The sequence below is a fragment of the Protopterus annectens genome, chromosome 3.part1 (assembly GCF_019279795.1).
Source record: "Protopterus annectens isolate FY-2018-M chromosome 3.part1, PAN1.0, whole genome shotgun sequence".
Classification (NCBI taxonomy): domain Eukaryota; kingdom Metazoa; phylum Chordata; order Ceratodontiformes; family Protopteridae; genus Protopterus; species Protopterus annectens.
This window is the reverse complement of record NC_056732.1, coordinates 1,544,872,927-1,544,888,189: the sequence shown is the minus strand read 5'-3', so window position 1 is coordinate 1,544,888,189 and position 15,263 is coordinate 1,544,872,927.

Here is a 15,263-nt window from a genome sequence, read left to right as displayed (position 1 = left end):
CATGTTAGTAGGTGATTTCCCTTCCCCTGGAACACACCGCACCCATGTACACATTATTGCAGTGCACCTGTATAGCACACTGGCATCTACTGTACACCATACCTCGCAACTGTGCAAATCATTGCTGAATGTGTAGATGTCTGGCACTTATGTTTGCTCTGTTCCTCACAACCCCTATGTGTTTGTCTGACACATACCTGGGATGATATGAGGACCGATGTCACTAAGTAATGACTGACATTTGATTTGCAGATTTCATCATCAGCAGTGCATGTATGTGCAATAAAATCCAGTTACACTAATGACCTTCAAAACTTAATGTGGATATGAGAAGAGCACACACCCCTGTTGACATGCCAGCCTCTTCTACAATATGAAACTGGGCCACTCTATTGCATTTGAAAACATTACACATACCTGATATTTATTTATTTTGTTTTACATTTGTTAACCGGGCTAGTCTAACTGGATATATTTCCATTTTCAGCAGAGGCCCGGGGAGAAAAGCTCCACATATAGACAAAAGAGATACAACATAAGCACAAATAACAGATTAAAATCTGGTAGGACGTAGACAATGAACATTGTTAAAAAAAATAGGACTTTAACTTCCTAGACAAGGACTTTAACTTCCTAGACAAGGTAATGAACAACATATTAAACATTATTTAATATTTTAAAACCAAGAAGAGAAAGCGTAAAACCAAGGAAAAGAGAAACAATAATAGAAAGAGAGAGCAGATTTATTAAAGATATATACTGTCTGGAAAAAGACATAGCCATATGGAGGAAGGATATATGGGAGATATGTGACATATGACCTGTGCAATCCAATCAAGAATCAAACAAATGTGTGAGTCGTGAAGATACTGAATGAGATGCATACAATATGGGGGTTGCATAAGTGTAAACACCCTTAAACCAATGGTTTGTTGAAGCACCTGTTAAGTGAGCTACAGCAGTCAATATTCCTGGGAAGGGGTATACTAGCATGGCACATCTTGACTTGGCATTATTTGGTCTGTCTTCCCTGCAAAGGTCCCCCAACTCTGCCAGATTGCAAGGCCACACATGTGCACAGCCCTTGGTGGTCACACAGGGGCTTTACTATTGCTGTTGAGTCTGGGTTATGTCTGGCCCAATTCATAACCTTGCTTGTGTTCAGTTACAGCCATTCTTAGCTAGCTTTGGATGTATGCTTCAGTTCGCTGTTGTGTCTGAAGCTGAAACCCCTCCCCATTCTCAGCCTCACTGAAGATGCTTGATGACTGTGGGCCACACGTGAGTGTTATTTTGCAGTGTTCCAAATCCCCCTCCACCATGTCTACAGGCCGAGTTCCAACTAATGAACAGCAACCCTAAAGGTGTACACTGGCACCAGCAAGCTACAAGTTGGGGATGGAGCCATGAGGTGAAGTGAGGTGTTGCTTGTTCACCAGACATATCTTTATGAATACTGTCTGAAGGTTTTAATCTTGGTCTCACGACACCATTACACATTGCAACACATGACTTTGGGAGACTTGATCTTATGCTTGCGCTACTTGTACACAGCCCTGAATGGTGTTTCTTGTGGGGAAAATCTTCTGTCTACTTACCCTACCCCCATAGGCCACACTTATTCAGAATCCAGGCAATTGTTGCCACAGGCACTACACAGGCAGTACTTGATAGACATTCCTGCAACTCCCTCAGTGTTGCTGTATGTCACCTGGCAGGCTCACCAACCAGTTTCTATATGTTTTGTCATCTGTTTTAGATAGTCATATGGTTCTTTTCAATATCACTGTTGTCCCATATTTAATACACCTCTAGATCACTGTCTGCACTATTTTCTATGGTATATGCAATGATGAGGTAATGTTATTTTTCCCTGCTCCTGACTGCTACATTTCAGATATGGAATCTCTTTGATGCTTTGTAAGATGTGTCCAAGTCATGACTGCTTCTGTTGCAGACAACTGAGGAAATGTCATGAGCATTCTTCTTGGACAGCATACCGTTACTTGGTGTGACATTGAGGCCCTGTACTTGATGGCAGGTGTGCACTCAAGAAAAGTGAATGCTGTCAGTACCTCACAAGCTACCTCCACAATATGTTATTTTGAGTGTGTGCACAGATATGCATCCAGTGTTTTGTAAGTTTTGTATACCCCATATTCGATGCCCTAACATATAATTCTATTTTACACATGAATTGTTCATGTTAGGATCACATTACAGGTTGTAAAAGGTGTGGAATGTATTATTGCGATATGTCATTGTATATATCAGGAATGGTTGCCATCTTAATAGGTGTGTGTACACTGTTGTATCCACTGTATAAGGGTAATGTTTCATACATGTCCCTACTGTAGCCCATTCGTCCCACCATTTTGTTTGTCTCTGTCCACACATTTTGCACTGACAGGTTGTGAGGTATACTGCAGAAATCTTACATACCCTTCAGATATGACACTATGGTGACCACTGTGAAGCAGTGCAGTTAACACCAACAAAACTGAACATGTACATCATGCATTATGGGTAGGTCAGGTAGGCACATGTTAGAGTTATGCAACCAGACAAGGGGGGTGGATTAGTCATCATGGACGTTGATGACTATATGGAAAGAATGGAAAAAATAGTCACGTCCATAACGTATGAGGAAGTATCAAGAAATCAATTGAATGTAGCATATAGTAGAATCCGTTCCCACCTTGAAGAACTGTTTATTGAAGCCAGAATAGACTTGAATACATATATATTTTTTTAATATGCTTTCATCTAGGCTCCCAATATTATTTGAGATACCTAAGATACATAAATCCATTGAAGACCCCCCCACCCCATGAGACCATTGGTAGATGCTAGGAATAGTATAACATACCCCCTAGCGAAATTCATAGATTTTTACCTTAAAAAATATGTACAGCAGCAGACTCAAATATGTAAGTATTCTTGGTCATTTCTAGCAAATATGCAAATAATAGGCTTTAGAAATTACCTTAACTTCCTTACAATCGATGCCAAGGATTTATATACTTCCATTCCACAGGACAAAGGAATAGAATGGATTAGGTTACTGTTGGGTGAATTGGGGGCCCCACCCCCCCCCCAAATCACTTTACTATGTGAACTTTTGGACATAGTGTTAACTAACAACTATCTTACACTGAACAACAAGTTGTATATACAGAAAACAGGGGTGGCGATGGGGTCCCCCTGTGGAGCCAGTGTTGCTTACTTAGTGATGGCATATTGGGAGAGGGAGTATATTTTAAGGAAACCTGACATCCAAGGGAAAATATCCTTTTACACACGCTTCTTGGATGACATATTTATGTTAGTGGACGGTGAAGAACAAGAGGCATCCAAGTTAGTAACTTATTTGAATAACACTACTAATTTCTTAAAATTTATACGTGTTTGAAAAGGAAAGAATAGCATACCTACATGTAGACCTTAGTAAAGACCACATAAACAAACATTATATTGCAAAGATCTATAGAAAAGAGACCTACTCCAATGCCTTACTTCACTTTACTAGCAACCATCCACTCTTCCAGAAACGATCAGTGGTTAAGGGTCAACTGGTCAGGGCAGCCCGTATGGTGACCACTGACGTGGACTTCAACATGGAGTGTAGTAGGTTGGAAGATATATTTGTTAAGAGAGGTTATCCATCCACCTTAGTATTAGACCTTATAAGTGAAGTGAAAGAAAAGAGAACAAGAGGGGTTTACCAACCTATTTTGGGAGGCTCAGTAGGAGCAGATAGCCTCTACAGTTATTCTACTGAGGTTCAACCTAGCATTAATGTAGAGAGGGATACCCATTCATCAAATTTCATAACTACTTTTAGTATGGATGGATATGGAATTAGGTCTATTATTTACAAAAATTGGGAACTAGTAAAATCTGACTATAGCCTGTCCTCTATATGGAGAGATGTACCCAGGGTCACCTTTAGAAGAGGTGCCAGTTTAAAAGTATACTACAAAAAAGCTGGACACCTTTAAATCCAACGAGTAGAAATGGAATGTGGAAATGCAACATGTGTTCGTACTGTCCACAGGTAGATGCTGGCCAAAATTTTACAATTAGAGATGTCAGTTATAAAATCAACAAGAAGTTCGACTGCAATTCAAAGGGAGTGGTCTATCTCGCTTAGTGTAATACCTGTCCTGCCTTTTATATAGGCAAAATGGACAGGAAACTGAGGGAGAGAATCTATGAACACTTATACAGCATTAGAATGTTAAAAAAGGAAAACGCATTGGCCAGACATGTGGAAAGTTTCCCACAGCATTCCTTTAAATTTAAAGCCATAGACAATCAAATTTGTGACTTGAGGGGCGGTCCAACTTCTTTATTGTTGGAGAAAAGGGAGTAGTTATGGCAACTCCAAACTAGAGCCTGTTGTCATCCGGGCTTGAATGAAATTTATTCTATTTCTTGTATACTGAAGCTCAAAAGCCTCCTGAGGTAAATCACTGTGCTCCTTTACTTTTTATTTATAATATTATATATATTTTTTTTTTATTACTATTTTAGGAAAAATGTCCACTAATTCATATATATACAGCAGCATGGCCTCATAGACCAGGTCATTTTGCATATGGCCGGGCATGGCTTCCACCCCCCCCACACACACACACTTTTCTCTCATAAAATTTCCTTTTGAAAGTTTATTTGTGTGATATAACATGTTAAACCATTGCAGCTTGTGTAGGTATATACCAACAAACAACACTAGGTGGTGTTTTAGGGTAACTACACAAGCAAAGAGCAATGGAGGCTTGAATAAGATGAACTAGCAGACAATTTTGGAAATTGTTTAAAGGATGGAGTAACAGTGGAGTTTTATTGGACATTTAGTGATTCATCTCCACCACACTGGGGTCTTTAATGTGGCAACAAGAGTGAGGTGGAATACCTTGAACAACTCTGGGTCACATTGATATGTAGCAACATAAGGTGAGTTCTGGAAATATAAAGATACAGATTCAAATGCAGACATGAGTCACGGAACTTTTATGTATTGGTATATAAGGCAGCTGTATGAGCAATGTTTCTCAGTATTCATACAAATAGGAGAAGTTGCTTAGGGTAACTTTATAAGTAAGGATGGCTGAAGAGCCATTTTAGGTGAAGAAGTAAGTTTAGTCAACATGTCAGGAACAAGTGACAAAAGGAGGTAAACAAACACACAGTCAGGCACTGTGTGTTGATTTTGCACTTTTTGTATGTTTGAACGGTACTGCTGGTAACTTGCCAATATAGAAGAGAATATTTATTTCTTTTGATTTTTGTTTTTACTATTTTTCATTTCTTACTTTCATGTTTTACTTGTTTACAAAGTCAAATACTATTGAAAGTATAAAATGTGCTGTGTCTTTTATTCTTGGGGGGGGGGGGGGTTGGCCTTTTTAAAATCCCGTTACAGGGAACTAAGCATTTTAATTGAAATGTGATTTTATTTTAAAAAGTGGAAATTTGTTGATTCTTGTTGTTTGTCTAAAGAAGTCCTGCTAGGAGCAGGACGAAAAGCGGAAATTAAAACTGAAGGCTTTACCTTTTAAAACATTTATGTTTTGCTTGATCCATTGAAGGTGGATATCGATACCATTTAGATTGTTTTAATAGAAGTGGTGCAGTGAGGGCATGTTCATTTGTCTCAGTTCTGTTTCTAGTTTGTTTTTTGTGTTTGGATTCCTTACCCTTCAGATATGACACTATGGTGACCACTGTGAAGCAGTGCAGTTAACACCAACAAAACTGAACATGTACATCATGCATTATGGGTAGGTGTGATAAATGTGTGCGGGGCAAATAACATTTCCTTAACATGGCCGGTGTATTGACAAACCTCAACAAAACAATTCCATACTCACCAGCTACAGGCTGCTGTCCCAGTTGTATATCAGAGGGACCTAAATAGTTGTGAAAGAGAAGTAATGTCAGTAGCCACTTATGTGGCATTGGTACAGGGTGGAAGCAGCTTTTCAGCACATTAACAGTACAACCCCCAATGCTAGAAAATATGCTGGCCATCACCATAGATGTGCATGTCTGTGCATTACTAAACACCAGCAAGACCTACTATCTCATCTGACATATTCATGTAGATACTATACATATAGAAATGGATAAGCAACAGTGTTCTAGTAATGCACACTGGGGCCTTACCTGCATGCTCCTCGTCCATTCTATGGGTGCAACCCACCTCCACAATGCTTTTTTAAGCTTCATGGGTTGTGCATTGGGCGGGTGCCCCAAGGTTGGCGAGGAGCTCCTCGATGGGTGTCAGTGCGGGCTGGATGGGTGGGCCCCCACTTGTGGTTAGCTGGTCCCTCTCTACAGCAGCAGCTTGTTGACGGGCATGATGGATGATGTCACTGGCCCAATGACACACCTGTTCATAAGTTCTGGTGTGCGGGCCAACATCATATACCCTGTGAACCAGATCCTTCCACAGGGCGGTCCTCTCCCACACATCTTGTACTGTCTGGCCAAATAATAACCCATAATGTTATATAACAAATTGGGTGATTATGTTATTTTCCCCAACAGAGAATGCCAGGAGACAAGGCCTCAGCATGTTACCTGGAAGACATAAACAGGAAAAAGGTCACAGGACCTCATACAGTTGTCAAATTGCACATCAACAGTGGATATTACTTGCAAATAATCCAAAATACACCATAACCTTCTAATCTATCATGACTATATCAGCTTGCATTACACTCCTGGCCATGAGCTATCTTATTCCTCCCAATGTTGGACACTTAATTGCTTAATCCTCTATTCTCCATTCATTTCTGTGTAGAGGGATGACAGTGACCATCTTCCATGTGGCTGGTGGCAATTCTATGCTTGACTGTAATGTGTGATGGAGCTGTGAGCACATGCCTGAGTGCATGTAGGAAGCAGACAGTGATGTTATTATGCCCCATAGAGACTTGTTGTTACCATCAGTAGGCAATATGTACATGCTCACCACTGATGAGGGGAGGTGTGTAGTTGATATGCATATCCCCCTATACAAATAGGATGGACAGGGTAGCAATGTTCCCACCTAACCTCTCTCTGATGCAGGTTGCCTATATCCATGGCATGTGTGTATGAAGTTCTTTACCCCTAATACATGGTGAATTGTGTTGTTGCCTCTGAGACTGACAATATGTGGAGACACTGTTGCAATTGTCCTTGGTGGTGTGGATATGTCTGATTTGTAGTCATAGTCAGCCTTACAGGAAGTCACTTGTGAACTTTCATGCTTGCTCAGATAGAGGTGGACTTGCTTCCAAGTTGTTGTCTGCACATATGTGTCCCTGTACAGCCAATATAGCAACCTATAATGTGGTTTGTGTATTTCTGCTGTCCACCAAAGGGGATTATTCTACCTTGGTGGAGGCTGTTTTTACAGATCAGGTACTTCTCTGTCCATATAGGTACAGTGGATATAAAGTGTATACACCCCTATTACAATGCCTGGTATTTGTGCAATTGAAAGATGATACCACAATAACTCATTTCAAAACAACTCCCAATTTTAATGTGACCTATAGCCTGTACCATTCAATTGAAAACATAAAAATCTGGTCTGTGAAAACATTTGGAAACAATAATCAGTACAATAAGCCATATGACTGAGTGTGCACACCCTTAAACTGATATGTTCTGTAAGCACCTGTTGAGTTGGCTACAGCGTTCATTCATCTTGGTTTGGACTGTAACATCATGGCACATCTTCACTTGACAATAGTTGCTCACTTTCCTTAGAACAGCTTTGCTTGTTTTTCAAAAGAATTGTACAGGTTATGGGTCACATTCAAGATGAGAAACATTTGGAAATTATTTTTCGGTGGTCTCATTGTCATACAGCACACAAACCTGGCATTCCAACAGAGGTGTGTACACTTTTGATATCCACTGTATATAGGTGTTGATACAGCTGTTAGTGGTAGGCATGGACAGAGGGTCATAACACTGATGGACACTTTGCCGATTACTACCTGATAATCACGCCTACTCTAGTACCCATATCAGTGTCAGGGCAATGCAACAACCAGTAGCTGTACACATTTATTTCTGTTGTATTCACTGACACTGATATTTCGCATGTGCAACAAGCACAACCTATTTACCTGACTGCTTGAAACCCATGTTATTAGTTTTGTGTTTTCCAGCTGATCATACACATACATGGGTCTACTTCATTTGATCGAAAGACCATTTGACCTAAAGCCATTTGATCAAAATTTCATTTGATTGAAAACCAGTATTCAAGGCAAATAACAGGCATTTGTCCCCCTCCCCAATGTTGTGCGACCCTGGAATTGGTATATATAGTTGGGGGGGGTGCAGCCCCCTACATTGAGGGGTGTGGAGGGGCAAAGCCCACCACTTATTTTCATTTAAAATTTGTACTATTTGTTTTATTTTCACAAACCACCAAATCACAAACAACCAAACCAAAAACCACCTCCAGAGGAAGCCTTAATAGGCAAAAATAGTAAAATGAAAAAAAGGCTTCCACCACAACGAAAAGTTCACTGAGAGGTTCTGTTAAAATGTAGGCTTTAATAAAACGAAGAAATAAAAAGCACAAATTGTGCTGTTCAAGTTGCAGGTCGAATGGGATAAGCGCTTTCAGTTAAAAAACCTTCTTCAGATCCTAGTGTGTAGACCTGACTTACTGCTGTTAAATAAAGATCCTTAACTGCTCAACCAATCACATACAGCAATAAGACCGCTTCCTTAAGCCTCCATTTCATTTCTTAATTAGGCTTCTCTCTTTCAAAATAGGTTTAATAGGAACTACTCTGTTGAGCCCTGGAAATAAATTAGCTCTGAGGTTCATGATCCATTTGCTTTCTTCCTTTTCAGTTTTGTTGACAATGTCTGCCCTGGATTTTCAAACACATGTCCATATAGGGCACTGGTTACCACTTTATTCTTGATGTCTAACAGGTGGCGAAGTGGTAACCAATGCCCTATATGGACATGTGTCTGAAAATCCAGGGCAGACATTGTCAACAAAACTGAAAAGGAAGAAAGCAAATGGATCATGAACCTCAGAGCTAATTTATTTCCAGGGCTCAACAGAGTAGTTCCTATTAAACCTATTTTGAAAGAGAGAAGCCTAATTAAGAAATGAAATGGAGGCTTAAGGAAGGCGTGCTTCTGATTGCTGTATGTGATTGGTTGAGCAGTTAAGGATCTTTATTTAACAGCAGTAAGTTAGGTCTACACACTAGGATCTGAAGAAGGTTTTTTAACTGAAAGCGCTTATCCTGTTTGACCTGCAACTTGAACAGCACAATTTGCGCTTTTTATTTCTTCGTTTTATTAAAGCCTACATTTTAACAGAACTTCTCAGTAAACTTTTCGTTGTGCTGGAAGCCTTTTGTCATTTTACTTTTTTTCATTTTACTATTTGTTTTATTTTCTTCTTTTAAAGGAAACTAGGTGGAGGGCTTTGCCCCCCACACCCCCCTCACCCCCTAACTGTATATACCAACCCCAGGGTCGCACAACATTGGGGATGGGGGCAAATCCCAGTTTTATGCCTTGAATACTGGTTTTTCGATCAAATAAAATTTCGATCAAATGGGTTTAGTTCAAATGGTCTTTTGATCAAATGAAGTAGACCCGCATACATACATGTGCTCAGGGGATACCTGGTATACATTACTGTTCTATGTTAGTATGGCACACTGTATTTACAGTCTTGCTGCTCAATCATATTTCTCAACCTGTTATAGCAGGACTTCTGGACAATGGCACACATAAATGGGTGACAAAAGGGACATCAGTATTGATACTGTATTAGTATAGCTGCACCATACATTAGTAAGTTAATTGCACAGTAGGCTTTGACATCATTGTGATAATCTGGAAGATGTCCAACAGTCACGAGTAGGCTATTATGTTACATTGTCATTGATCACAGACTTGCCAATGGTTTGGCTGACATAACACAAGTATATGTGTATGTGACTACAGATATCAGTCAAAATGGGCTTATTGTCCAGCAGTACACTGTACAGTTGAATGTTATTAATTCAATATATCACATGCAGTTCAACACATGTCTGCAACAGTACTTTACTATGCACATGTCCTATATAGGTCTCTTAGATTTACAAGACAAACATGTATCATATTCAGAGTCACAGGTAATATATGGATATGGACAACATCCCATTAACTGGCCTAGCAGTGATACAGGCACAACTGTTTGACAGATACCCCAGCAGTTGTCATATATGAGCTGTCCTTACCCAGGGTGAGTCAGGCTCCTGAGCTGGGATCCTACCTACCAACCTCTTAGAGCATCACATCTGGACAAAGCCTAAATTGATGGGGGGATAAATAGGAATAGATTTTAAATATTCCTGTTACAAACTTAGGATGTTTGTAGAATAATACATTTTGCATTACCATGAATATTCTTAAGGATGTGGAGTCGTAAACTGAAGTGTTTGTCATTACTTAATGACTTCAGTCCTCAGCTATTTGCCAGAAAATTACAGATTTCAGGAGGAACAGACAAAAAACTATGATGTGAAAATCTAGACATTCTGTGAAGATTTGTACAGTTGAGAGGTATGGCTGTGATCTCTCTCACTGCAGAGAAGGCCAGATGCTATGGCCATAGCAGCTTTTCAGCATGGCATTAGTACAGCAAGTCTTGTTGGGACATATATTGTTTCAAAATCAGATTTCCCATTATTACAAACCAAGTACTACATTCAATTACAAGCTTACATGTTTCACATACTTTTTTCTTTCTCTTTTCTGTTTTCCGGTGCTTGTTTTTATTATTCTCTCTCTCTCTCTCTCTTTCTCTGTGCACTACAGGGATAGAGCTGGTTTGAATAGGTGTCAGCATGGCTTTTGAAGGTGATGCTCATGACCAGGTGATGGGGTGTGCACCAATTGATGTTCCCCATGTGTTAATTGCATGAAGAACAGCTGTGTAGTTCTTCCAATAACCACTGTCATGGCAACACACTCCTATAATTGACTACTTCATGTGGACGTTGTCCCTTTACCTTGCCTGTAAGGAAGACATCCTTGAGGTGTGTGGGCAGCAGTGTTACAGACAGCAGGTGGGAATACCTCTTACAACAAGACTTGTGGACACAGGCCAACTAAATGCTTTTACAAGGTTCCGGACTTAAGGTCAGAATGTGAGTATTATTGTTACATGCTTTGAATACTGCTAGTTTTACAGGGTTTGTGTGTACATGCTAGTTCTGCATTGTTTTCAGTCTGACAAAGTTATGCATCTGCATAGCTCTCAACTGTAGGGCTATCCACATAATGGCCAAAGGTTTGCCTGTTATGTTTAGTGTTGTTCTCCAGACAGGTGTCCTTGGCAAATCAGTGGCATACTCTGGTATTGCTATCAATAAATGGCAATATCAGTTTGTGTTTTTGACTTCATATCCCTCAGAAAGGATATGTTGCAACCAATCCTGTGACACCAGGAACTTTCTCAGTGCATAAGAGCAATATTTCAAATATGGCCCTGTGTTTAGGCCTCTGTCCTCCACTTATATGCCAGGCTTTGTCCAGATGTCATGCAGTAAGAGGTTGATAGGTATGGTCTATCATTATTTAGTGCTGTCATTCCTGCTATCATCCCAGTGATATTGTGAAATCCCATACATGTTGTGGGGTAGGGGCCATAAATATGAGGGCAAAGGCTGAACAACATGTATAACTCTGTACAGTCAAGAGGTTAGTGTGCAGAGAATGCTCTTAGATACCCTTGTAACACATTTCTATGTGGGGAGGATCATTAAATGTTTTAAAATTACACCGTTAGAACATGTGAGAGATGTTACTAATAAGAAACAGAAAAGGTCAATAGCTGTATATTTTGATATATGTCACCACAGGGACAGTAGTGGGTTACAGGGTATTGTTTTATAAACAGTCTGTATGTCAGTTCGATAGAACAGTTAGAAATGCACCAATGTTATGTAAATGTTCAATTTACTTTTTAACATATGATACGTCTTCCCCTAGGGGGTTAAATGAGGAGTGTAATTGGAGGCTGTGGAATTAAATATGTAATTAAGTATTAATTGATTCTTGTATTCAAGGTAAGTATGTTTTGTAGTTTTGTGCTACTTGAAGGCTTTGTCCAAGAAATCAGAGTGCAATACTTTGTGTGGATTACTGGCTGGTTAATTTTCTGTGTGCTGTCTTCGGTCATTTCAATTCTTTTGCTAAGCGATTGGTGTATGCCTAGCCATTGTGTATGGCCTATCATGATTTTCTAGCCGCATAGTGTGTACTTATTATATGGAGAGTGTATGGGTGGTGGCAGCAGATGAATGTCCCATACCACTCCAAAATTCCATGTACACTGTGACCTGACACAGGATATGTAGGGGTATTGTGTGACTCTCATGGAGGATATAGCTGTTCAATATGTATATATTTAAATATATATGTATATGTGTGTGTGTATATATATCTATATATATATATATATATATATATATATATATATATATATATATATATATATATATATATATATATATATATATATATATATTTGTGTGTGTGTGTGTGTATATATATATATATATATATATATATATATATATATATATATATATATATATATATATATATATATATATATATATATATATATATATATATATATCTATACACATATATGTGTGTGTATATGTGTATGTGTGTATATATATATATATATATATATATATATATATATATATATAGATATATATATCATATGTATCTTTAGTGATTCCAGTGTTCATTCCCTATGGTTAACTGATTGTGCTACATGATATGTTAGAAAAATCATCCTAACATCTTGCAGCTCAGATAGCTTAGGGGTTAAGTGATTCCAGTGTTCATACCCTATGGTTAACTGATTGTGCTACATGATATGTTAGAAAAATCATCCTAACATCTTGCAGCTCAGATAGCTTAGGGGTTAAGGGCTATAACAAAGGTGTACAGGGCTCTGGGTTCAAATGTTGTTTATTTTGTTGCTGGGCAGAAGTAGACAGAGTGATTAAGGCACTTTAAAGCGGGTTTTGGCGGGTTTGCACAGGTTTGTGTGATGCTAAGTGGAGCTAATACATAGTTAAATGAAAAGGTGCTTAAACTGTGTACAGTTCTCTTAGTGACACTTACCAATGTGCAAACACACTTAACATCTACATTTAAGTAAGAAATACACCAACTAACCATAGGTGAGCATTGCTAACCATTGCTCACTTTTCCTTTTTAGAAAATATCAAACTAATGACTTCCTTTAGTCAGTGTATATAATTTCCTGTACATAAAATGTCTCTATGTGCTGTCAATACAGTATCAAGTGGTGTGACAATACTGTATGGGACACGTTTATACATGCGTGATTTCACACGTTATATGTACTTACACTTCCATTGTACACCAGCTACACTACCATGGTGACAAAGTTTATTTTCCACTCATTTTACTATTGAAATGGTACATTTAACACTACTTTTCTATGTAAGATGTGATCGCCTGCTGTAGTACTTGAGCCTTGGTGGATGTCTCCAGTTTGCACTCAAAGACTGCTATAGGGTACCCCATCTGTGCCCTTATTTTCTTGTGTCTGTATATTTGTGGCCATTGTTAACATAGTGTCAGGACTGTGTACAACTATAGTGTGTACATGTTATTTGTGCTGTGTACGGAAGGGGGGGGCATAGGTTCATAGGGGTGAGCTAGGCTATTGACCCTGGGGCCTTTACAAGCCTAGCCTATAGGATTACTCTGGCATCGTGGCACCTGACCTTAGTTCACAGTGCATCTGTTGACAAGAACCACTAGAGTGGTCCCCAGGGTGCATTTTCTATTTCCCATCCGCTCATCAGGATGTCCTTTGAAGAGGGCCAGTGAGGTGCTCTGCTTGCCGTGTATGGGAAGTTTATTCCACAGTATGGGAGGTCTCTCAATTATGAACCTGTCCCTCCAGCATGTTCTGTTGATTGTGTTAATGGGGTTGAGGTCTCCGTAGTGTGCGGTGCAGAGGGATTTGGATTTATTTATCTGTAGCATTTCTAACAGACTGGGTCAGACCTGGCCTTTTTGAAGAATGTCTACATCAGTTGGTGATTGAATAACAGTTCCCAGTTTGAAATCATCTGCAAACTTGGTCAGCTAATGTCACTTTATTTTGGAGTGAACTGCAGAGAAGTAGATGCCAAACAGGAGAGGGCCCAGGACAGATCCTTGTGGGACTCCACTTGTAACTGGTCTTTAGTCCGAATTGGAATACACCACTTTCACAGTGTGGATTCTATCAGTGAGCCAGGTTGCAAGCCACCTTGTGACATAGATGTTTATGGCTACTTTACTGAGTCTATTTATGATTCGTGAGTGAGGGATGGTGTCGAAGGATTTGGCATGATTGAAGTAGGCTGTATAAACTACTTTGCCTTCAACCACAGCTGTGGTGACAGACTTAAAGGAGTCTATCAGGATGAGCAGATATGATTTACCTTTCACAAATCCAAACTGTGTGTGGTCCAGATTTTGGAGATTCACTATGTCCCTGTGTATAAGGTCCGTAATGATGTGCTCCATAGCCTTACATATCAGAATACTCAGGCTAATGGGGTGGTAGTTTCCAGTGTCTGTAGTCACTCCCCCTTTCGTGGAGTGGGATGACCATAGTGGTGAGCCATTCAGTATGAACACAGCCTGAAGTGAGGCTGTGATTGAACAGGGCACTCGGGTGTGGTGCAAGTTCACTTTGTAATTCATGTGGAATGCAGCCAGGGATATTGACAGGTCCCATGGAAGCTGTATTCTTGGCTTTGGACAGTGCAGTTTTACCTGTGCAGCACTGAAATTAGGAACTTGGCATTCCTCTGGTATTGTGATAGGCCCTTTATGTGGTGACAGGGGGGTATGAACCTATCCGCTAGTATATTTGCAATATAAGTTGGCTCAATATATGTGTTGCCATTGTGCTGTAGCTCAAAGCAGATCTGAGCATTACCATGTAGGTTCTTGACATAACTATAAAATGCCTTGTGGTTGTCTTTAGTATCAGTTACAATGTTGTTTTCATAGCTAGCTTTAGAGGTTTTGATGAGGGATTTCATTTTTGTGCTGAGGCTAACAAGGGAGTTTTTCCAGTCTTGGGTCTTCACCTTTCTCTGCAACAGTTTCTTCCTTTTGTTGTAGAGTTTGTGTATGTTAGGGTTCCACCAGATTGGCTTTATTTTTTTGGAGGA